The sequence below is a fragment of the Marmota flaviventris genome, chromosome X (assembly GCF_047511675.1).
Source record: "Marmota flaviventris isolate mMarFla1 chromosome X, mMarFla1.hap1, whole genome shotgun sequence".
In the NCBI taxonomy this organism is placed as follows: Eukaryota; Metazoa; Chordata; class Mammalia; order Rodentia; family Sciuridae; genus Marmota; species Marmota flaviventris.
The window spans coordinates 79,275,951-79,285,017 of record NC_092518.1 but is presented as its reverse complement, the minus strand read 5'-3'; the positions used below and the strand labels follow the sequence as shown (position 1 = coordinate 79,285,017).

Sequence of the window (9,067 nt, the reverse complement as noted above, 5' to 3'; positions counted from 1 at the left end):
AAATTTATTATAAAGTAGGAATAAATTTATCCATATTCTGTTTCCACCATTCTTCTTAATTTACTTTTAAAAAGACAGGGTTATTCTGAGACATATTAGGGTTGCTGATAGACAATTTTAAGATACAATATCAAGGTGGTTAAATATAATATATGCAAATTTAACTTCCAAGTGTGTAAATCCAACCTGATTCCAGATTTTCAGGAAATAGAAGCAAATATATTTTAATGAATCTTAACTTTCCCCATCTTAAGAAATTTAAGATTGATAACTTTCCTTGCACTACATAAAAATGGATTGATTTTTTAATAATCAAATCCATTATTCAATAATATGGATACTTACAGAAGAAATAAAATGTAGGTACTGATATTTGTTTTTTAAAACCAACTTTTATTCTTAATATAGCCTGTACAATAAACACTAGATATATTAATTTTATAGCAAGCTTATGTGGCTTATAGGTATTTTTAACACCAAACACTGACAAAAATGAAGATCAAAACAGAACATGCAAAAAAAAAAAAAATTGGAGACTTCAATATCCCACTTTCAATAATAGAAAACTAGGCAGGCATAAATTAGGGAATAGAAGACTTGAAAAACCTTATAAGCCAAGAGATCTTACAGACATCTATCCAATACTCCATCTAACAACAGAATATACACTTTTTCCAAGTGTATGTAGAAAATCTACAGGATACACTATATGCTAAGTCATAAAACAAACTTCAATAAACTGAAAAGATTTTAAAAGGATATCATGTACACTCTCCAACAAAATGGAATAAAGTTAAAATCAACCACAGTAAGAAATCTGCAAAACTCACAAATATGTGGAAATTAACAAAATGCCCCCAAATGAAGAAATTGGAAGTGAAATAATAATTTGAGAAGAATGAAAATGGAATTGCAACATAACAAAGCTAATGGAACACAGCTTAAGCAGTTCTTAGGAAAATTTTATAGCTTTAAAGATTTGTATAAAGAAAGAAGAATGAGGGACTGGGGTTGTGGTTCAGCTATAGAGTGCTCACCTAGCACATGTGAGGTCCTGGGTTCTATCCTCAGCACCACATAAAAATAAATAAAATAAAAGTATTGTGTCCAACTACAATTAAAAAATAAATATTTTTAAAAAAGAAAGAAGAATTATCTCAAATCAATAATCAAATCTCTAATATAATAAACTGCAAAAGGAAAAAAGCAAAATACCCCTAACACAAAGAGAAATAAGAAAATAATAAATATTAAACCAAAGATAAAGAATGGAAAAACAACATACTGACAAAATTATGCAAGGAATGCAAAGAGGTTCAATATATAACTATCCATAAGTGCAATTTACCGATAAGTGCAACTTAAGTGCAACTTAAACCACATTATCACCAACACTTAGCATGTTGGATTTTTTTCACTATTGAGGATTGAACCTAGGGCCTTGCACATGCTAAACAAGCATTCTACCCCTGAGGTAGATCCCCAGGCCCATGTGAGACTTTTTAGTATTAATCTAATGGGTATGTAGTGGTACATCACAATGTTTTCATTTTATGTAACTGTGATAACTAGTGTTCTTGAGCATATTTTCATAGGTTATATCTTCTTTGTGAAGAATTTGTTCAAATCTTTTGCAGTTTTTTTTTTTGTTTTATTCTCTCTGTCTTATTATCAACTCCTTAAACTTCTCTCTGTATTCTGAGCATATGTCATTTATTTGATATATGCTTTATAAATATTCTCTCTCTCTCTCTCTCTCTCTCTCTCTCTCTCTCTCTCTTATAATATAATATCCTGCCATAGTTCTGAAGGTAGATTTAGAAAGGAGACATTCTTATATTAATTAAGTTCAATTTGTTAATTTTTTATTTCATAGATCATACTTCATATGTAATATCTGCAAAATATTTGCATAATCCAAGTACACAAAGATTTACTCCTATGATTTTTCTTTTTGTGTGATTGCAAGGAAAAAATATTTGTTTTTGTTTTACTTTTTAATATCTTTAGTTGCACGTATTTGTATATATTGATGGAGAAACTTATGGTAATTTGGTACATGTATACAACGTGTGGTGAACAGATTAGGGTAATTAACATTTTCATCTTCTCAAACATTAATTATTTCTATGTGATGGAAACTTTCAGACTCTTCCTTTGTTTTTTTGTTTGTTTGTTTTGTTTTGTTTTCATACCAGGATTGAACCCAGGGGCACTTAACCAATGAGCCACATCCTCAGCCCTTTTTTGTATTTTATTTAGAGACCAGGTTTCACTGAGTAGCTTAGGGCCTCGCTAACTTGCTGAGGCTGGCTTTGAACTCGTGATAGTCCTGCCCAAACTGCTGAGATTACAGGCATGGGCCACCACACCTAGCCCTTTCTGGTTATTTTGAAACATATCATAGACTCTTGTAGATTCTGGTGATGCTGCTATGCTACATAACAGCAAACCTAATTTCTCCCATCTAAGAGTAATTTGGTGACACTTATCTAACCTCTCTCCAGTAGCTAATGACCAGTAACTAATGACCACTAATCCACTCTCATCCTCTATGATATTATATATTTTAGCTTCCAGAAATTAGTGAGAAAATGTGGTATTTTTGTTTCTGTGCCTGGATTTTTTCACTTAAAATTACATCTTCCAGTTCTATCTAAATTGATACAAATGACAGTATTTCACTATTTTTATGGATGCATAATAGTTCATCATGTTTATATATATAACATATTTTTATCCATGCATTTGTCAATAAACTCTTTTGATAATTCCCTATCTTGGCTATTGTGAATAGTGCTGTAATAAACACAAATATTTCTTTGATATAATAATTTAATTTCCTTTGGATCTGTACCCAGTAATGGGATTGCTGGATCAGATGGTAATTCTATTTTCAGTCTTTTTAGAGGTCTCACTCCATTTCTTCATAGTGGCTATAGTAATTTATAGTAATTTCATTTCTACCCAAAGTGTGTGAGTTCCTCTTTCTCTGCATCCTCTACACCACTTATTATTTTTGGTCTTTTTGAAAATAGCCATTCTAAATAGAGTGAAATGAAATCTCATTATGGTATTGATTTGCATTTCCCTCATTAGTTATATTGAACATTTTTTTATGCACTTGCGGCAATTTGTATGCCTTCTTTTGACAAATGACAATTTAGATCATTTGCCAGTTTTTAAACCAAATTATTTGGTTTTTCTATAGAGATTTTGAGTTTTTTATACACTCTGGATATTCATCCCTGTCAAATGAATGGTTTACAAGTGTTTTCCTCCATTCCGCTTGTTTTCTCTTCACTCTGTTGATTATTTCCTTTACTGTGCTGATACTTTCTAAATTGATATAATCTCAATTGTCTAGTTTTAATTTTGTTGCCTCTGTTTTTGGGGTCTTCATATATATGAATATATATATATATATATATATATATATATATATATATATATATATATTTTTTTTTTTTTTTTTTTTTTTCTTGCATCAATGTCCTAAAGCATTTTTCCTGTTTTTTTTTTTTGTTGTTGTTGTTGTTGTTTGTTTGTTTGTTTTTGTTTTTAGTAGTTCCATACTTGTGGGACTTACATTTAGGTCTTTAGTCCACTTTTTATTTTTTTTTAATTTTAATTAAAATTATACAGGGCAGTAGAATGCATTTTGGCACATCATACATAAATGGAGTTTAACTTCTCATTCTTCTAGTTGTACATGATGCAGGATTACACCAGTTGTGTAATCATATATGAACATAGGGTAATAATGTCAGATTCATTCTACAATTATTCCTACGCCCTTACCCCCTCCCCTCTCTTCACTCCACTCTGCCTAATCCAAAGTACCTCTATTCTGCCCTAGCTCCCTACCTATTGTGAATTAGCATCAGCATATTGGAGAAAACATTCAGCCTTTAGTTCTTTGTGATTGGCTTATTTCACTCAGCATATTCTCCAGCTCCATCTATTTACCACCAAATGCTATAATTTCATTCTTCTTTGTGTATATGCTACATTTTCTTTATCCATTCGTCTGTTGAAAGGTACCTAGATTGGTTCCATAGTTTGGCTATTGTGAATTGAGCTGCTATAAACATTGACATGGCTGCATCACTGTAGTATGATGATTTTTTTTAATGGACACAATATTTTTATTTATTTATTTTTATGTGGTTCCTCACATGTGAGAGACAAGTGCTCTACCATTGAGTTACTGCCCCAGACCCTAGTATGCTAATTTTTAAAGTCCTTTGGGTATAAACCCAGAAGTGGGATAGCTGGTTCAAATTCTGGTTCTATTCCAAGTTTTATGAAGAATTTTCATAATGCTTTCCATAGTGGTTGCACCAATTTACAGTCCCAAGAGCAATGTATGAGTGTACCTTTTTCCCCACATCCTTGTTTGGTCCATTTTGAGGTGAGTCTTTTATATGATGAGAGGTAAGTATCTAGTTCCCTCTTCTGCATGTGGATACCCATTTCTGAGCACCATTTCTTAAAAAGGCTGTCTTTTCTCCAATGGATGAATACTTGACACCCCTGTCAAAATTCAGCTGACTATATGTATGTATATTAATTTTATGGGTTCTGTATTCTGTACCATTGTTCTGTTTCAGTTTTTAAACCTGTCTCATGCTATTTTGTTTACTACAATTCTATAGCATGTTTTACAGTCAGGTTTTGTGATGCCTTCAGTTTTATTTTTTCTTCTCAGGATTGCTTTGTCTATTCTGGTGTTTTGTGTTGTTTGTTTGTTTGTTTCTATGGTACCGTATGAATTTTAGGATTATATTTTGCCTGTCTGGGAAGAATATAATTAATGTTTGGATGAGGATTGCTTTTAACCTATAGATTGCTTTGGGTGGTATGGTCCATTTAACAATGGTAATTCTTCCAATCCATGAATATTTTGGTGTCTTTTTTAAAACATATTTTTAGTTGTCAATGGACATAATACCTTTGTTTTATTTATTTTTATGATGTGCTAAGGATCGAACCCAGTGCCTCACATGGGAGAGGCAAGTGCTCTGCCACTAAGCTATAACCCCAGGCCCTTGGTGTCTTCTTGAAATGTATATGTTTTATAGTGTTAGGATTTATATTTACATCTGTGATCCATTTTGGGTTTATTTTGGCCTATGGTTTTAGTTTCAAACTGAAGTTAATTTATTTGACCTATAGATATCAGATTGCTCCAGCTCTATTTGTTGAAATATTACTGTTTATTCATTAAATAGATTTTGCAACATTGTCAAAAATCATTTTTTATGGTATATGCAAGTCTACTTTGGACTTTTATTATGTTCCATTGATACATTTTTTACGATTATTTTCATGTATGTTATTTTTAAATGGGTTGTAAAATTTACACCAAAAAATTATGCTTGGGTTTTGCTTAGGATTGAGTAGATCCCACATATTTTGGGAAATTTGACATTCTATCATATAGATAGACTCTTTTGAATCATAAACAAGGCACTTCTTTTTTTTAAAAAAAAATTGTGGTTGTAGATGGGCCTTTATTGTATTTATTTGCATGTGGTGCTGAGAATTGAACCCAGTGCCTCACACATGCTAAGCAAGTGGTCTACCACTGAGTTACAAACCAAGTCCAAAGCACATCTCTTTTATATAATTAGGTCTTATTTAAATTTCCTTGTTAAAATTTTATATATGCCATGGTAGGTCTGCAAATCTTTGGTAAGATGTGGCCCTATTTCAGACTTTTTGATGCTATCAGAAGTGCTACTATTACTATAAATTGAATTTCTGATTGTTTATTTTTTATAGATAGTGTATTATTAAAATTGAGTTTTGCAGATCAACAAAGTTTCTTTTAATTCTTTATTGAGTATTTTTATCATAAAAAGTGGTCAGATTTTTGCTAAATATTTTTTTTCTGCATATATAAAGATGATACTGTGCTTTATCCTTTTACACTTGTTAATGTGGTGAGGAACATTAATTGATTTTCAAATGTTAACTGGTCTTAGTATAGTTTTTATATATTTTCAGAGTGGATTTGATAGAAAATTGTTTAGAATTTTTGCATGTATATTCACTAGGAATATTGATGTGCTTCCTGACGGGTATCACAGCAATGGTAGCCTCCCAGAATGAATTGAAATGTATTCTCTCCTCTTCAGTTTGCTAAAAGTGGTGTGTAATATTAGTATTAATTCTTTCTATAGATATCACTAGAGACATGTGCTGGGCCTGTAGCTTTCTTTGTGAGAAGGATTTCCACTAAAATTTTAATGTATTTAATGAATAAGTAAATATTGAGGTTATTTCTTTTTCTTGAGTAGACTTTAATTATATGTGTCTTTACAGAAATATATGTACTTCATTGAAGCTTTTGTATCTATTGATATAAAGTTAGCCATATTTTTCCAAATATCATTTTAATTTTTGTAAAATTTACAGTGATGTAACCTTTCATCTTCCTGATGTTTTTAAGGAATGTCTTCTGTCTCTCTCCCTCTCTCTCTCTCCCCCCCTCCCTCTCTCTCTCCACCCTCCCATCTCTCTCTCTCCTCCTTTTTTTCCGATCAATCTTTCTGGAGATTTCTCAATGTTACTAATTTTTATCAAATAATCATCTTTTCTTTACATTGGTTTTATTTATCATTTTATCTGGTTTTTATTTCCTTGATCTGCTTCAATTTTTAGTATACTTTTCTTTTTCCAATCTGATGGTTTCTGCCTCTTAATTTAAGACATTTAGATATCTACATTTAATACATTTATTATTGTGGGTATGTTTGCCTATCAATTTTCAATTGTTTTCTATTCATTGCATCTTTTTCTGTCCTTTTCCAGTCCTCTTTCTTATTTTAAACTATTTTATTATTTTTATTACTCACTTTTATTATTTATTTAGTTTCTTCCTAAACATAGTTTATTTTAGTCTGACTTTAACAATTATAATAGTTGTCTTTAGCTCCTCAGTCAATTTTCTTTCTTTCTTTCTTTCTTTTTTTTCTTTCTTTCTTTCTTTCATACATAACAATAGTGGAATGCCTTACACTCATTATTACCCATTTACAGCTCAACTTTTTTGTAACTGTGTATATAAAGTATGTTCACACAAAAATTATGCCATCATACATGTACTCTTTTTTTGCATTACAATTCTTAATACACATATATACCACAGTTTTTCATATCTCTGTTTGTATATAAGGTATGTTGACATCAAATTCAATTCTTAATACATATTTTCAATGACACTATACAGCCTCATACATAGTGTGAAAAACTTTAAAAAATTTATATCCAATTCTTCCCTCCTGAATTTTGTGCTATTTTTGCCTCAAATTTAATAGTTATTTTGTTTAAATGGTTATTTTTTATAAAGGTTAGTACAAGGGATTGAACCCAGCGTCTTTTAACCACTGAGGCACTTCCCCAACTCTTTTTATATTTTATTTATAGAAAAGGTCTCACTGAGGTGTTTAGCACCTCACTAAACTGCTGAAGCTGGATTTGAATTTATGATCCTCCTGCCTCAGCCTCCTGAGATGCTGGGATAACAGGCAGCACCATACCCAACTTATAGTTACCATTTTTTTAAAGAGAGAGAGAGAGAATTTTTTATTATTATTTTTTAGTTTTTTCTGCAGACACAACATCTTTGTTTGTATGTGGTGCTGAGGATCCAACCCAGGCTGCACGCATGCCAGGCGAGCGCACTACCACTTGAGCCACATCCCCAGCCCAATAGTTACCATTTTTAATGTTCTTCATTCCTTTTTTATAGATCCAGATTTCCATTGGACATTATTTTCCTTTTGCTTCAAAGATATTCCATTAGCATTTGTTTATTTGAGCCTGCCGGTGATGTTGATGACTCCTTTCAGTTTGAATACCAGAGAAAGTCTTTAAAACATTTAAATTAAAAAGAAGATTTTGCCTGGATAAAGATTTCTAGATCAACAATTTTTTTTTTTTATTTCACACTTTAAGGAGGTTGCTCCACAGTCTTTTAGTAGAACTGTTCCCAATAGGAAATATGATGTCATCTTTATTATTATTCATCTGTACACACATGTCATTTTCCTCTGGCTGCTTTTAAGATTTCCTCTTTATCACTGGTTTTAAACAATTTGATTATGAATTGCCTTGGTGTAGTTGCCTTCATGGTTCTTGTTTGGAGTTCTGGCATATTTGTTGGTTTATACTTTTAATAAATTTTGGAAAATTTTCATGTATTATTTCTGTGACCATTTTTCATGTCTCCACCTCTCTTGCTCTTCAAAAATTCCAATTCCATGCACAGGAAGCTGCCTAAAGTTGTATCATAGTTTACTTATGCTATATTCATTTTATTTTTATTTTTCTGCATCTTTTTTTTCATAGTTTCTATTGCTAGGTGCTCAAGTACACTGATATTCCCTTGTGCTCTTCTTAGCTTTGCATTAATCCAATATAGGAGAGCATGAACTCAGTTCCCACTATCACAAATTATGCAGTAGAGTTTCCCACATTTGAGGAAATCACAGGGATCAGATTGTCTAGAATGCAATGAAAATGCCTCGCCCTGGGAAAAATCCTTTGTGATCATAGTATCTTCCCTGCCAGGTAAGTATTCTAGTGCATTTCTTTATCAGACATTATATTTTCCTTTATAAATTTTGCTTTGGGATCTTTTCTATGTCTTTTATGTTGCTACTTAACTTTTTAACACATGAATACAATTATAAAAAATTTTAATTGCCTTGTCTACTGATCAGTTCTCTGTCAATTGATTATTCTTTTCATGGTGGGTCTGATTTTCCTACTTCTCTTCATTACTGGTAATAATTTTGGATGCACAATATTGTGAATTTTTTACTGTTGGATTTTGGATATATTTATATTCCTAAAAATATTCTTGAAACTTGCTCAGAAGTGAATTGAATTTGAAGTTACTTGGAAACAGTTTGGTCCTTCTACATCTTGCTTTTAACATTTCTTAGACTGGACCAGAAGAGAAGTTTAGTCTATTGATAATAATTTCCCACTATGTTGAAGCAATATGCTTCTGTGTATGCTATTCAATGCTATATGCATTATGATATTTTCTAGT

General features: G+C 31.4%; 1 non-coding gene across 1 annotated transcript; it reads right to left on the bottom strand.

Moving 5' to 3' along the window:
• Positions 1 to 8,427: 8,427 nt before the first annotated feature.
• Positions 8,428 to 8,588, bottom strand: LOC114092479 (U1 spliceosomal RNA). Its single transcript, XR_003582740.1, has one exon. It is a non-coding gene; the product is annotated as a U1 spliceosomal RNA (small nuclear RNA).
• Between the last annotated feature and the right edge of the window lie 479 nt (positions 8,589 to 9,067).